Below are 16013 nucleotides of genomic sequence, written 5' to 3'. Positions count from 1 at the left end.
CAAAAGTGACCCACATTTTACAAAAACACACTAATATCTGCCAGTCCCCGCCATATCCATTGTTGGCGGGTTGCATCCCTGTCATTGCATTTTACATTAGCAACACAGTAATTGCAGTACAAAACTAGCTCCATCAAAATGAATATAATCACATTACTTTGCCACATTTCAAATGATTTCACAAATTTGCAGATAGTAAACTATTTAATTATCAATTTCATGTGAAATACCAAATATTTAATGAAATCAACTACGTGTATTACCCAAAAACAGTTGTACATCAAAACTGCCATGACTTGCACAAAATGAACACATAAAGTGTATATGATCTAATAAAAGTTACCCTTTATTCTAATAAAAGTTACCCTTTTATGCACAAAAGTTACCCTTTTAAAATCAAAAAAAGTTACCCATTATATTTTCACTCATAAAAAATTACTCTTATATATACGGAAGTTACCCATAATCTTGAAAAAGTTACCCATAATCTATTAAAAGTTGACAAAAAAATTGAAAAATCAACAAAATAAACAAAAAAAGATTAAAAAAAAAAAAAGATAAAATAAAATAAAATAAAGTTACATCACAACTTCAGAAATTATACTGGTACTTTGTATAACATCGATTCCTTTGTTTGAAAAGTACAAGGAGCAATTATCTTCTCCAAAAAAAAAAATAACACTTACCATTATAATTAGAAGCTGAGAAAAAAAAAATCATAAAGTAATTAAGACAATAAACCTGAAAATCGAAGGGATATAATAAATGGAAGGCAGAAACTTGAATCACCCAAAAAGAATGAAAGAGAAAGTTTGAGTAGATGAAGAGGAGAAAGAAAAAAAAAGGAGGAGAGAGAAGTTTTAGTATCTGACAGTGGGAAATGAGAATGGAGCGAAAAATATGTTTAACTTGGGTGGGTGAGTAAAACCTTCCTTTTCTTTCCGCCGCCATTCAGTAAAATACTGTACACCGGGTTTTATTAAATATTTGTGTATAAAAATTCACTTTGATTAACAAAAGAGTATTATTCACTTTCATAAAAACTGTTTTAAAATACCTCAATATTGGGCTCATTTTATAGAGGAAAATAAAATAGAGCCGATAGTATTTTTATCTTATTTTTTAGAATTCCCTACCTTATAAAAAGTAGAAAATAACTCTTAGTAATAGTGTGCTACCAACTGTACCCTAAAAAATATGTACTAATTGTGTACAAAAATGTATATTTACTTTTTTACCTTCATTAATATGTTTACTCTCATTAATATATTTAATTGAGATTTTTTTCATTAAACATACCATCAATTAATTCCAAGTTTTTTTTTTAAACAAAAACTTGTAATGCCTTTTTTTAATAAAAAAATTATAATGTTTTGTACTTCATATGTTATTATTTTTATTTTAAAAGGAAAAAAAATTGTATGTACGAAGACTTTGTTTATTACCACGAGATGATTTATTTTCACTCCTTCGTGGTTGCTCTTCTTATTTACAATTTTGTTGTCCTTTAATTATTACAAATATTGTTAAGGTTTATTAGTTTTTTAATTGTACATTATTTGATGGCACGCACATACACAATGTGGAATTTAAATGACATTCATATTAAATAATGATATTTGAGCAGAAGTTATCAAGAGGTATAAATAACTTTAAAATCCTAAAATCGAAGGAAATCGATGATAGAAAAAAAATGTATTAAATATGGAGAGAATTTAAGAGGAAAAATATAACTAAGTGGTTATTGCTTTAGTATTAGATATAGATAAAGATATTAGATGGTCGTAGAACATTGAGCTTACATTATTAAGTTTTTAGCTACAACAAACATTTCACATATGAAAATAATACGTTAAGTATTATTGAATCATGCAAATAAATTAAGAGTTCTAAACTAGCTTAAGATATGAAGGGATGCAAATCAATTAAGAGTTCTAAACTAGCTTAAGATATGAAGGGATTCAAATCAATTAAATATTATTTAATAATAATTTTGAAATAACACTGTCAAACTTTTGAGAGTTTTAAAATATAATTATCATTTAAGATTTTGGTGGCTTTTTTATATTTCTACAAAACCACTATATAGGCACATAAGCCAAATAGTACGTAATAAAACTACCAGATATACCACCCAAACCAAAGGTGTAACTACGCGCTAATACAACTTCTATGCAAGAGCTAACTCTTTCGCGTGCATCGCGCACGTAGGATACCCTAGTGTATTTTAAAAATTATGTTCGTTACAAAAATTACAACGGTTATAAATTCATAGTAAATCTCAACCGTTCATCAAATAAATGGATGTCTCAATCTCCTTGTGCCACATTACCAAGGACAAAACTTAAACTCAAAAAGTGGTTTTTTTTATTCAATAACCACCCTTCATAACCAGTTACAACAATAACCTGGTTACAAGAATTTTGCTCCATAATGTTCTCTCTCATCAATTTTTTATTAATTTTCTAGTTTCTCTCTCTTAATAACCATGCATAATGGTTATCCGCTGTGCATGCTCTAAGTTTAATTATTCTCCTCAAAGGCAGAAGAATCTTGGACCAATCTATAAGTTCTTGAATTTGTCATTAAATTAGTTTATGTAATAATTATTTGTACTTATTTTGAAACCGTCCACTATAATGAAATTGATACTAAAAAAATTCACACCTCACTAAAATAACTTAAATACAATTTTTAAATACACTAATAAGCTAAATCATACATTATTAATCTTTTAATCTAGTTACAACCCACCATTGATAATCAACAAACTATATATCCTAATCTTCCCACACATATGCATCAAACATATACCAAATCTGTTTAGGGTAAAAATACCCTAGACATGTGGACCAATGAGAGGAGGCCACGTGTCAAGTTCATGATGGCCCAAGTGGCCCAATAGCCTCTTGACACGTGTCCCCTTCAGATAAGCTTCTGAAATGGCGGCCTTCAAGGGCCCAAATCCCAAGAAGCGTAGTAATTCGGCGCAGCCCACCAAAACCTAGGTCAAGTGACCTAGATAGGGGCACTTCTACCAACGACCCTATAAATAGGGAGATATTTCCCCATTTTGGGGACACATTCAATCATTTATTACGCCTACTTTCTCTCTCATCAGAGAAACACCTGAGCTTGGAATCCAAGCAGATCCCCACCTAAATTTTCGTACTCTTTATTCTCTTTCAAGTTACTAACTTGATCGTGGGAGGCGGAGCTCCACCACCCGGAGTCTCCGTTGTTTTTGCAGATACAGCTTAACCGGACCAATCTTTGTGACGTAACTCTCTCGAAGGACAATAACACCCAAAACATTAGGCGCCGTCTGTGGGGAAAGTACATCAAGGATGGTTCAAGAGTTTGTACCGCCTCCTGAGCGTCCGGTAGACGAACCGGAAGTCTTTACTGACCAAGAGGATGATGATCCTCAGGTTGAAACTTATATAGCCAGTGATGGCTCTCTGATAACCAAGCGCATCCTGCCCAGAGACACTTTGGAGCGGGGTGCCAGCCAGGCGGGTACAAACCGAGCCCCTGGACAGCCAGAAGGGGAAACCCATATGGCAAGTGGATCAGCTCCTGTTACTCGAGACGAACTCATGAAATTCATGACTAGTTTCAAGGGTGAGATTAAGGATCTAATCACCAAGAGTCGGGCTGGCCCAAGCAGGAGTCACTCGGCAAGGAAGACTCCTCTAGAGAAGGGGGAGTAAGTCAGAGATCGGCAGCCAACTCCTCATCCAAAGGAGAAGGCAACCGGGATCATTGATTGGTCCAAGATTCTTCTGCCTTTGAGGAATACTAGCAATCCCCGTCGGACTGAACAGTCGGTGGGAAACAAAAAATCAACTCTTGACGCCCGGGAGATCATCACCCGCAAGAGAAATCAGCAGTTGTCTGAGTCAGCTTCTACATCAAGCTTTCCAGACAACTTCAAGAATACATCTGCAGGGAATGTGCCATCCTTGCATGAGAGCCATACAAGCGGTAATACCGTCCATTCTGGCCCTCATATGATTAGGAATGCACCGTATGTACCACCTCTGGTCTACGGTCCGTATTCTCCTCATTTCATGCAGTCGACCCTCGTCGAAGGTTAGGCGGCATACAACAACATCCAGCAACTGGACTGACAGCTTCGTTTGCTCCGCCTAGGTGAACAACCTTCTGCGTTCACCCGGGAAATAACCGAGGCGGCACAACCGGCCAAGGTTAAAAATGTGTTGGTAGGTACCTATGACGGTACCTCCAACTCGGAAGATCACATCATGTCTTACACCAACCTCATGTATTTATAAGGGTTGGATGATGCCACCTAGTGTCGATGCTTTCCGGATACATTGAAGGGTACTACCCAACAATGGTTTGGCAACTTGCCAGTCGGGTCCATCGATAGTTTCAGGAAGCTTGCCTTCCTGTTTGCTTCCAACTTCTCAATGAACATCCCTGCGAAGAAAACAAGTCTTGACTTGAGCACCATTAAGTAGGGAGAGAGAGAAGGATTACGCTCCTATGTCAGGCGGTTCAATCTGATCAGAATTCAGATTCAAGGACTGTCTGACGAGGTAGATTTTACAGACTTCTTTAAGGGTCTGAGAGACGGGTCGACCTTTAAGTTCGACATAGTGAGAAAAGGGGCTTTTACTTTACAGGCGGCCCTGAGGGAGGCGGAAAGCTATATTCAAGCAACCGACCTTTGCTCTCCTGGTAGCCAGTCGGACTCCAAGAAGTCTGGCATGCAGAAAGACAGCCGGCCTGCTCAGCCGGCCAAGAAAAAAGAAGAGAGAAAAAAGAGAAAATAAGTCTGGGCGGTTAGTGATTCTGACCAGCCGTCCCAGAAGAAAAAGAAAGAATTTAAACCGTACGTTCTTAGGTACGAGTTTAACAAGGACTGCAACTCCATCCTCATGGAGATCAAGGACCGGCTGTCTCTAGAGAAGCCGAATCCAATGAAAAGTTCCATTTAATCAAGGAACAAAAATAAATTCTGCCAATACCATGAGGACGTTGGCCATGACACCAACGACTGCTTCAGCCTTCAATGGGCGTTGGATCGTCTGGCTGACAAGGGGATGTTAAAGTCCTGCATTTCTAAGTCCAAAGGGACTAATAACAAGAACCCGGGGTAGTCATCTAAGACAACCCAGCCTGCTAGTATTTCGGACACCGATAAGGAGTTGGTCTACACCATAGCTGGCGGGTTCTCATGCGGTGGCCCTACCATCCGGGGCACCAAGAGCCATCTTCGAAAGATGGACAATGATGATGATGATCAGGCGGCAGGAAGCTCCTACTTCCCAGACGTTCTGATCACAGAGAAGGATAGGGGCACTGTCCGTCGTCCGCATGACGATCCAGTGGTCATTGAATGTAAGGTCGCCAACCAGTTGGTTGGACGAATTCTTATTGACACCGACAGCTCGTCGGACATCATCAGTCTCCGGTGCTTGCAAAAGCTGAAATACAACCTCAGCAACATGCATCCGGTTACCCACCTCTTGGTTGGTTTTGGGGGTGGGATGGTTCTAGAAGGTTCTTTTCATTCCTAATTCAATTAGCATTGATAAATTGACTTTTGTTGACTTTTTAGAGTTTTTATCAAAATAAAAGAACGTTTTTTGAGGAAAATAAAATTTTATCTCCCTGTACGGAAATTTCTATATGATTTTAAGAAAACGCGTCAATTTCTTAGCCAGCGCCAAACGCCAGTTGTAGCACCTGACGCTACGCTTGGCGCCTGGCGCCTGGCGCTAACGTCTGCGTTTGGCGCTAACCTGGTTTTTCGCGTCAGAACTCTGTTTTTGATTTTCTATCTTTTTGGCTGATTTTTTCTATAAATAGCTTCCTAAAAACTCCGTTTTGATTCACCAACTCCCATCAAGATTTTCTTGATTACTTTCTCTCTCTTTTCTAAACTAGCCTTCTCAAATATAAAAATTCTGCATTCATTAGACTTAGATACACCTAGCCATATTCGAAGTTGCATTCGCCCTAGACGTGAAAGGTTTTAATTTCTGAGGGTTTGGTCCCAAATCTCTCTTTCAATTATTTAATTTAATTGTTGTTTATTATTTTCCTTGAAGTTAATAACGTGTGTATTTTGTTATTAGAAAGAGGTACGAGGCATCAAAGTAAGTACTTCAATGGTTTTTATTGATGTTATTATGTAGAAATCATGCTTATATTGTTATTATGATTCCTTGTATCATGTTTAGGGTAACTTTAATATTAAGTATGATTGTTATGATGCCTTTTATGTTCTTCCTAATATTTATGATTGTTAGTATCATGTTAGGGCTAAAGCTTTGATTTTTATTGCTTAGTGACATGCTAGGATTTGTTATTAATCTTGTTAGTATCATTCCTAGAATTTTGCTATTATTATGCTTTAACATGATTATGAATATTATTATAATTATAATTAATAATTGTGGTTATTATTATTATTGTAATTATTTATTATGTTGCTTGATATTTATTGTTATTGCTTGATCACACCTTTTATGCATGTTTAAAGCGAATTGGTACTTGTAATCACGCTTAATAAGATAATTAATAATCTTGTTTAGGGTTAATATGATTATAGTTCAAGTGATCACCAATAATAGATTTATTTGTGCATTAATACTCAACCAACATAGATAAAGAAGTTTAGGGTTAATCCTATTGATTGCATGTTAGTCAGAAAGCGCACATGAATACGATCAGAATAAAGTAGAGGCCTATTATTAGGGCAGGTTCAATCTCTTTTAGGTTGGATTTGTACCTTCATTCCCGAACCCTATTTGGTTCAAGACCTTATGGAGTTGACGATCTCTTGGATCGTTAAGGGGTGTAACCTTCACCTCGTGAACGGTTTACAAGTTCCTAAAAACTTGTTGGCGACTCTTTTGCTCTATCTTCTTTCCTTTTGGACGCCACCGTACTTTAGTGTATGATCACAGTGGGGTTCAAGATAGGGATTAACGCTTGAAATATTCCCTACAGTTTTTGGCGACTCCACTGGGGAGGATTTCTATTTTAATTCCTGAAATTTATTTCGGCAATGATTTAGAATGAGTGGATGAGACTCGAAACGTTCTAAGTATTTCATGTGCGTAATTTTGATTAACATTATTGTCATATGCATAAAAAAGATTTCATTGGAAAGACCATCCGTAATGAGTTAAAACATAGGATTTTACACGTAGGAAATTTGAGAAATATCTTTCACAACTAAGACCGAAATAACACTGCGCGAAAACTGGGAAATTTTATCGAGCACTGAAAGCTGCTGAGGCATGTAGGAATTAGCGTCAGCGAATAGAAAATTAGCGCCAGAACTTTGACTATAGCGCCAGACGACAGCTCTGTCGCCAGGCGCTACAGCCAAAATCCGGCGCCAATCTCTGTTTGCTAGCGCTAAATTCTTCCAATACCGAGCCAGAAATATGCGTTCTAATTTCGACCAGTTTTTCTCATTGTTTGCTCGATCCTACTTCCTGATTGAGTTTTTCTCACTTTTCTGAAACCCATATGTGTTCTACATATGGACATAACCTTCTGGGAATTCATGCTCCATCTACCTTATTGAAGGCTCTTAGCAACAAAGGGTACATCCGAGATTGTTGAATTCACCTAACCATGGAAGCGAGTTTTTACTAAAACTCGCGATGTCCCATCCACTCGCGCCAACCCTTCACGGTTAGGCTTCCGCGCGGTGCATCCGAACAATTAACCATGGACCCTCTATTGACTAACCCATATCCCGAACTTTAGAGAACTAAAGCCATGGTTAGGTTGCTAACTCATTGCATCATATTGTGCCTACTTGATTAATTGTGCATTATTTGTTGTACATATGGTATATGTTTCTCTTAACCGTTTGTTTGACTTGTGCTGAGATTAAATAAATTAATGACTAAAAGAACTTTGCCTAATTAATTAATTAATTAATTTGAGTAAATAAAGTCTAATATTTTAACCAGATTTGACCTAGTACGACTTTAGGCATACCCTGTTGATTAATAACTCCGAAAACAGTTTCAGATTGAGTTCTAGCAATGGCGCCAAAGTTTGAACTGTAGCGCCACTTTGTGGAGTGTGGCGCTTGGCGACAGCTCTGTTGTCTGGCGCTACACTGCAAAGGGAGGTGCCAGTCCTGTCGTTTTGACGACAGTTCGGATTATTGATTGAGTCATCACCTTGTGTCTAATTAACCAGTTTGCTAAATAATTCGGTTAAATTTTACTATCAATAATACCTTGTTAAGCCATTAATTGAGTCTAGGAACTAAGTCCCATGGTCTTACACAAGAGTCCAAGCATGTCACTTACACTCAATGCACACACCAATACACATACTTTGACCATGTCTAAGAGAGTCTTGTATGCGCGTTTTTTGCGGCATTTTTTTAGGGGGGTAAGTCGGATATTAATCCTCCAATGTAAATACCATACTTAGTTCTAAAAAAATATATACATTATTTTTGCCAAAAATATTCACCTATTTTTTTTTCCTTTTTAAAAAACCGTAAAGTCAAGGTCGATTTGAGTCAAATAATTAAAACGCAAAATGGTTTAAATTACAGCGCGTGGTCAAGAAAGGAAGGACGGTTAATCAAAGACAACCTTTTCGTACAAGTCCAACTTTTCGACAAACCCATTGCTCGTAAGAAGAAAGCTGACAGTAATGGCAACACAAGAAGAAGTCAATGAGCTAAAGAACCAACTGGTTACCGTGACTGAGGCACTAAAGCTCCTAACCCTTAAGATCGATGATCCCGTGAAACAACAACAGATGGACCTCATGCAAGAGAGTCTAAGCAATCTATCTAGCGACTACAAGTTTCAAGGGATTAGTTCACAAGGGGTCTCGGTGGACAAAGATCTTCTTCCGCAGAAGTTCAATGCCAACGATATCCCGAAATTCAAAGAAACCGATAACCCTTATTTTTATTTAAGAGCCTTCGAGACAATAATGAGTATTAAGGGTATCGATAAGAAGGTTTTCCCCTCTCTGTTCTCACTATCTCTCGAGACCGTTTGCCAACAATGGTTCTTTTCTCTCGAGAAAGAAAAGACCTCCACCTGGGAGTCCATAGCAAATGCTTTCGTTGATAGATACAAATGCAACATTCAAGTTGAGACTGACCATAGGGAACTTGAAATCCTCAAGCAGAAGGAGAACGAACCTCCTTCTTTAACAAATGGAGAGAAACCTCAACTAAGATGATCGAGATACCAAGTGAAAAAGAGTCTGTAAGGTTATTCATCAAAAACCTTCAAGAAAAATACTCCAAGCATCTCAAGTATCAAAATAATCTCCATACCTTCAAGGCCATCTACGACATTGGAATCAATACTGAAGACGACCTGGCTAAGTTAAAAGCTGCCAATAATAACTCCAACAGTGGATGGAAAGGAAAGAAGAACGACAATCCTTCTTCTTCCAAAACCACCCACTTAAACAATGTTAGCACTTTTAACCTAGGTGAAGTCCTTGTTATGAATAATCAAGGACAAAAGAAACCATTTAAGAGGAACTTTACTCCTATTGGCATGAGTTATGACACCGCATTTGATCGATTAAATGCAAAAGGTCTTATAACTCCCATTGGACCATTTTGGGACCCACCAGTCAAAAAGAGGTCGGCTAACTGGAACCCTAATGCACACTGCAAGTACCACCAAGGTAGGGGCCATTTCACCGAAAACTGTTGGAAGCTTAAAGAAGCTATCCAAGACTTAATCGACAACAACAAGCTGCCATTTCCCCCTGCCAGTAAAAAGCCAAGTATTGATAATGCACCTCTCGCTCATTCCTTGGCTATCTCTGATGAGGAAAATGAGGTTGACCCCTCGTCTCTCATCAAACCTATTAAAGAAATCCTTGCCATCGAATAAGAGGAGGAGATCTTTTTCGACGCCATGGATAACCTTCCAGAACCAACAAGTAAAGAGGACATACAATCGCTCACGCTGTCTATGATGGAAGGATCGCATTTGCTACGTGAAACTCTCAAGGCTATAAAGGAACTTCAAAAGAAATATGACGAGGTTCCACTCCCGAAAGATGAACCTAAGAGAGAATTCACCCCCATGGGAACGACTTATGAGGCAAAACGTTTCCCTTTACAAGTCACCGAAAAACCCAAGAAGAGTAATAGACTCTACACTCCAATTGGGATCCCATATATACAAATGTTCAAAATGCTCTCCGAGAGTGGCGAGATCAAACCTCTCGAACCGAGACCATTCGAATCATTGAAAAGGACAGATATATATTATTGTCAGTATCATCAATCAGGGGGTCACACTATTGAAAACTGTTTTATATTTAAAGATTTAATTCAGAAAATGATTGATGAAAAGAAACTAGTCCAAGTTCCACAAGAAGAGGATGCAAGTATTAATGGAGTTTGGGACAACGATGAAGAAGCCGTCTACTTAAAAGACATGGTAGGACCTCCATCTTCGGTGTCATACGCCATGGATGACTTTTGGGCTGAAGAAGATTCATCGATAGACGTCTTCACAAGATCCGGGAGAATGCAACCTCCCGTTTCAACACAACCTATGCCAATCACACAACAAGTTCCCATACCTATCATTGAAGATAACGATATCGTCAAGCAGTTCAAGGAAACAAAAGTTGAAATGAACGTATGGAAACTTTTGGCGACATCCCGAGAACATAGGTTGGCTGTAATGAATGCCTTGGACAAAATAAGAATAGATTCTGACACCACTCCTGAGGGGTTGGCTAACTTCCTCACGAGTGATCTACCTAGTCCAATCAATTTGATCACCTTTTCTGACAAGGATTTACCCCCAGAAGGTGACAAACAATATAAGGCATTAAACCTCACAGTAGTTTGCAAGAGAATGAACGTCCCTATGACTCTTGTAGACAATGGATCAGCCATTAACGTTTGTCCACTTAGAACTGCGAGGATTCTAGGTATAAGGGATGAAGATTTAACCCCGTCAACACAAGGAATAAGGGCCTACGACAACACTCGTCGTCAAGCTTTTGGTTAAATTACCATGAATGTAAAGGCGGGAGCAATAAAACATGCTACTACTTTTCAAGTATTAGACATTAAAGCTTCCTTCAATTTACTGTTGGGACGCCCTTGGCTTCATGACCTAAAGGTCGTCCCCTCATCTCTTTACCAACAAGTAAAAGCCATAGTTGGGGGAATTCCTATCACCATCGATGCTTCACCTATGAGAATCGAGTCTATAGAAAATCCAATAATTAACGTGGAGCACGATGAGGATGATGAAGATTTATGGGGCCTTAACGAAGAGGTCTCCTTAATCCAGGAGGATGAAAGGACCCCTCTTTGCCATGACCCCCATTCTAACATGATTGTAAACGCTATTCTGAAGAAACAAGGACATTTTTCTAGGATGACCCTAGGAAAGAAGAAGGGAATAGCAAAACCGCTGGAGTCACATGGCCTCCCTAAATTAGATACTTTTGGACTTGGTTTCAAACCGACTAAGAAAGATCTTAAGCGAGCCCAGGAAAAATCAAAGGCACGTAGGGACGCTCGCATTCAAAAGAAAGCAATCCCAATGGATCAATACCCTCTTACACTTAATGGTCAATTCATAAAGGAAGGAGAGGACTATCTATGCCATGAATTTCCTGAGCCATTTGTCGTAAACGGCATAAGGCAATCGGGATTTGAGATTTTCTTGGATTGTTATTTCACAGATGAAATCCCAACTCTTGTCCATAAGGAGAAAGCACCCCCATGCTTTGACTTTAACGTCATGGGATTATTATTTGGGCGAGAAAAGGATGAGCCAACTCACAAAGAGGATAACTCCTCGCTCATTCAAACAGTCCTACAAAGTGAAAACTTCGATCCCTCGAAGCTAATCACTCCAGCGGAAGGATCACTACAAGGGTGGCGCAAGACCGTCAAGGTGACTACTCCAAGTGGAAGGAAGATATCTATCACGACAGGGCAAGGACCGATGTTCGAAGAGTCGTCTGAGTCAGAGTCAGAGTCAGAGTCTCTCCCTATAGAGTCATCTAGGTCTTGAGTAGTAGCACCTTTCCCTCCTATCTCTTCTCCTAGAATAGTTAGTGATCAAGTCCCTGAGGACATATCACTCTTTGATGTAATGATCTCAGAGTGAAATAATATATCTTCTTCTCCTTACTTCTTGTGTTCTTCTCTAACCCAAGATGACGAGCATTGATTAACTAATAATGAAAAAGATAAAGAACTTATTAAAGCAATGGAAACACTCGAAAAGAAGACACCGGTAATTGAAGAAACTGAAACGGTTGATATCTCAAATGATTCAACCAATAAAAGAGAAGTTAAAATCGGACTAACACTTAATGAACAAGAAAGAATCGATTTAATTAACTTACTTAAAGAATTTATCGATGTATTTGATTGGTCATACGAAGATATGCCAGGCATTAATAGAGAAATAGCTTAACACACTATACCACTAATTCCGGGAATGAAACCTGTAAAACAAAAGTTACGTCGAATGAAACCCGACGTAGCTCTTAAAATAAAAGAAGATGTCCAAAAACAAATAACCGCAGGTTTCATCAAGGTATCTAAATACCCTGAATGGGTCGCCAACGTTGTCCCAGTTCCGAAAAAAGATGGAAGGGTAAGAATGTGTGTCGACTATCGAGATCTAAATAAGGCAAGTCCAAAGGAAGACCTCCCTTTACCACACATCGATATTCTGGTAGATAACACGGAAAATCATGCAATTCTCTCGTTCATGGATGGATATGCAGGTTATAATCAGATTCTCATGGAAGAATAAGATATGGAGAAAACAACCTTCATAACACCATGGGGCACTTACTGCTACACGGTAATGCCATTCGGGTTGAAAAACGCGGGTGCCACTTACCAACGTGCAGCGACTGCCTTACTCTATGACATGATGCATAAAGAAGTCGAAGTATATGTCGACGACATGATTGTAAAATTAAAAGACCGCCCAGGCCATCAAGTAGCCTTAAGGAAATTTTTCGAAAGGCTAAGAAAATACAATATGAGGTTGAACCCATCTAAGTGCGCTTTTGAAGTCACCTCAGGAAAGCTTTTGGGTTATGTCATAAGCTCTAGAGGAATAGAGATAGACCCAACCAATATCAAAACATTCATGTCAATGCCACCGCCCAAAACCGAGAAGCAAATTCGAGAATTTATTGGCCGGTTGCAATACATAAGTAGGTTCATCTCAAAATTGACGACGATATGTGAACCAATCTTTAAGAAGCTTAAGAAGAATGTACCAGTGATATGGGATGACGAGTGTCAAAAAGCCTTTGAAAAGATCAAAGTCTATCTCGCAAATCCTCCCGTATTAGCACCAGCACTTCCCGGAATACCTCTTAGGTTGTACTTAACAGTTACCAAAGAGACAATGGGAGCTATGCTAGCACAAGAAGTAGAAGGCAAAGAAAACGCAATCTACTATCTAAGCAAGAAAATGCTCGAATATGAAGCGCGTTATACACCACTTGAGAAATTGTGCCTCGCCTTGGTGTGGACCACAACCAAGTTAAGACATTACATGCTAGTGCATACCGTCTTTGTAGTCTTCCGATTAGATCCACTCAAGTATCTATTCGAGAAATCTACACTCAATGGACGCATATCGAGATGGATAGTCAATTTATCCCAGTTTGATGTGAGGTTTATGACGCAAAAAGCTATCAAAGGATTTGTGGTGACAGACTTTCTAGCGGACTTTCCAATAGATGACTCGACGCCGATACAAGACAATGAATTTCCAGATGAAGACTTAATGGTCACTGAAGATGATACTTGGACCTTATACTTCGACGGAGCCTCAAACCAAAAGGGATGTGGCGTTGGAGTATTACTAGTATCACCTAAAGAAGAGCAAGTCCCAATCTTGATGTGTCTATTTTATATAGTATTTTGCCCCCGTCCCTTGGTCGTTATTAGTAGTGTTTTTGGTTCTTTCGGGCCACTTTTATTACTAATTTGTGTTTTCTAGTGTTTTCGTAGTTTTAGTTGTATTTTACAGGAAATTGCACTCTTGGAGCATTTTCCCGGGCTTTAAGGATCAACTACGGAAGCTAGAAGGACACGACCACTTTTGGAGCCCAGGATCAGTGAGAGCCGGTGATTAAGGGCTTGGTAATTGGGATCTCGAGGTATTTGAACCGAGTGTTCAAGACCCGAAGAGGAAATCCGGATTGGGCCGAGAAATCAAGCCCAATCAAAGTCCGAGCCTCAAAATGGAGAAAGGGCCCAATCGGGCAACCTCTAGCACGATCAGGCGCGGCGCTCTAAGTGTTGTGCGTGCTATAGCGCGCCCGATCGGGCGATGCTGCTGGGAAGGAACGCGAAGAAAAAGGCGCGCCCGATCGGGCGGCCCTTTGCCCGATCGGGCGCGCGTTTTTAAGAGACCTAATTAGTTTAGTTTTAATTTTTGTTTTAGAAAACGTTTAAGTTCGATTTTGTACGGATTTTTAGATTATCTTCTTTCTCAGACTTTCTCTCTCTAATTAGGATTTTTCTCTCTCTTAACTTTTCTCTCAAACCTTGTTCTTGATTATTTCCATTAATACAGATTAGTTTGGTAACGATTTCTCTTCTCTTAATCTTAGTTATTTACTTTACTCCTTCCATCATGACTTGTTTTATTACTTTGATTACTTTAGATTTAATTATGTCTGAGTAGTTTTATTTCTAGGGTTTATGGGGATCCATAAATAATATGAAGGGGTAATTTATTGTTGTTGATTTTCAATGCTAGTTTAATTTCATATTGATTGATTTAATGCTCTGTGACTAGATTTGCACAGATCTTTTATGCATGAGTTTGACAACATTGATTCGAGAGTCGACAGATGAGAATTAATGTTTAGGTCTAGTTTCAATAAGCAGGTTAATTTATAAATGGTTAAGTCGAGATTCGAGAGATGAGATTTAATACCGGTAGATTAATTCTGTGATTGTAATACGTAGGAAAGCCCTTTACAATCTGGTTAATTGATGCATTGATGATTGACTATTATTGATTATTGGTATTGCATGATAATTTCTTATTGAACTGTTTTAATGTTTTACAATTGCGGCTTGTAAAAGTATAGCAATATTAAATTGATGAATCGAGCAGATGTTGGTTTGATATTAAAGGCTATTTTCAATAAGAACTTAGATCTAGTAAATTGCGAGAGCCTGTTAGATCTATGTTGATTAATAAATTACGAGAGTCTTTTAATCGTATTATTTATGCAATGACAATGATTGATTACTATGTTTTACCCTGGAGTATTATTTATTGGTGAACCTATGCCCTAGATCCTTTTATATATTGCTTTCTCCCTATTCTCAATCTTAGTAGTTTAGTTTCTTATTCGAATATAAATATTGGTTACTTAGATAATTTAGATTATAATATTTAATTAGTAGTAAAAAGACGTGTTTCCCTGTGGAGATCGACCCTACTTCCATATCTACTTTAGTTAGAGGACTTAGGGATTATTTTTTATTAGGGGATACAACTTTACCCTGTCAAATCTCCATAAAGCTTGACTTCGACGTTACCAACAACGCTGCTGAATACGAAGCATGCGTGGTAGGCCTTGAAACAACCTTGTCATTGGGAGTAAAAAAGCTACGAATATTCGCAGACTCTTCATTAATCATCAATCAAATATCCAAAAGGTGGAAAGTAAGGAGCGAAAGTCTAGCCCCTTACCAAACCTATCTGGAAACTCTTACCAATCAGTTAGAGAAGGTAGAATACACATATCTACCTAGAGAAGAAAATCAATATGCTGATGCCTTGGCAAGACTAGCCTCGATGGTTAGGATTCCCACGAAAATCGAGCAAATGCCTCTAACTATAGAAAAAAGGCACAAACCAGCATACATTCAGGCTATAGAAGATAATGAGGTAGTCCAAGACGAAGAAGAAGAAGAAGAAGAAGAACCGTGTTACACGGATATACTCAATTATGTCACCCAAGGAGAATACCTTCCCCATGCTGACAAA

Source organism: Chenopodium quinoa, unplaced genomic scaffold (genome assembly GCF_001683475.1).
Source record: "Chenopodium quinoa cultivar QQ74 unplaced genomic scaffold, ASM168347v1, whole genome shotgun sequence".
Classification (NCBI taxonomy): domain Eukaryota; kingdom Viridiplantae; phylum Streptophyta; class Magnoliopsida; order Caryophyllales; family Amaranthaceae; genus Chenopodium; species Chenopodium quinoa.
Note: the sequence above shows the minus strand (reverse complement) of the source record.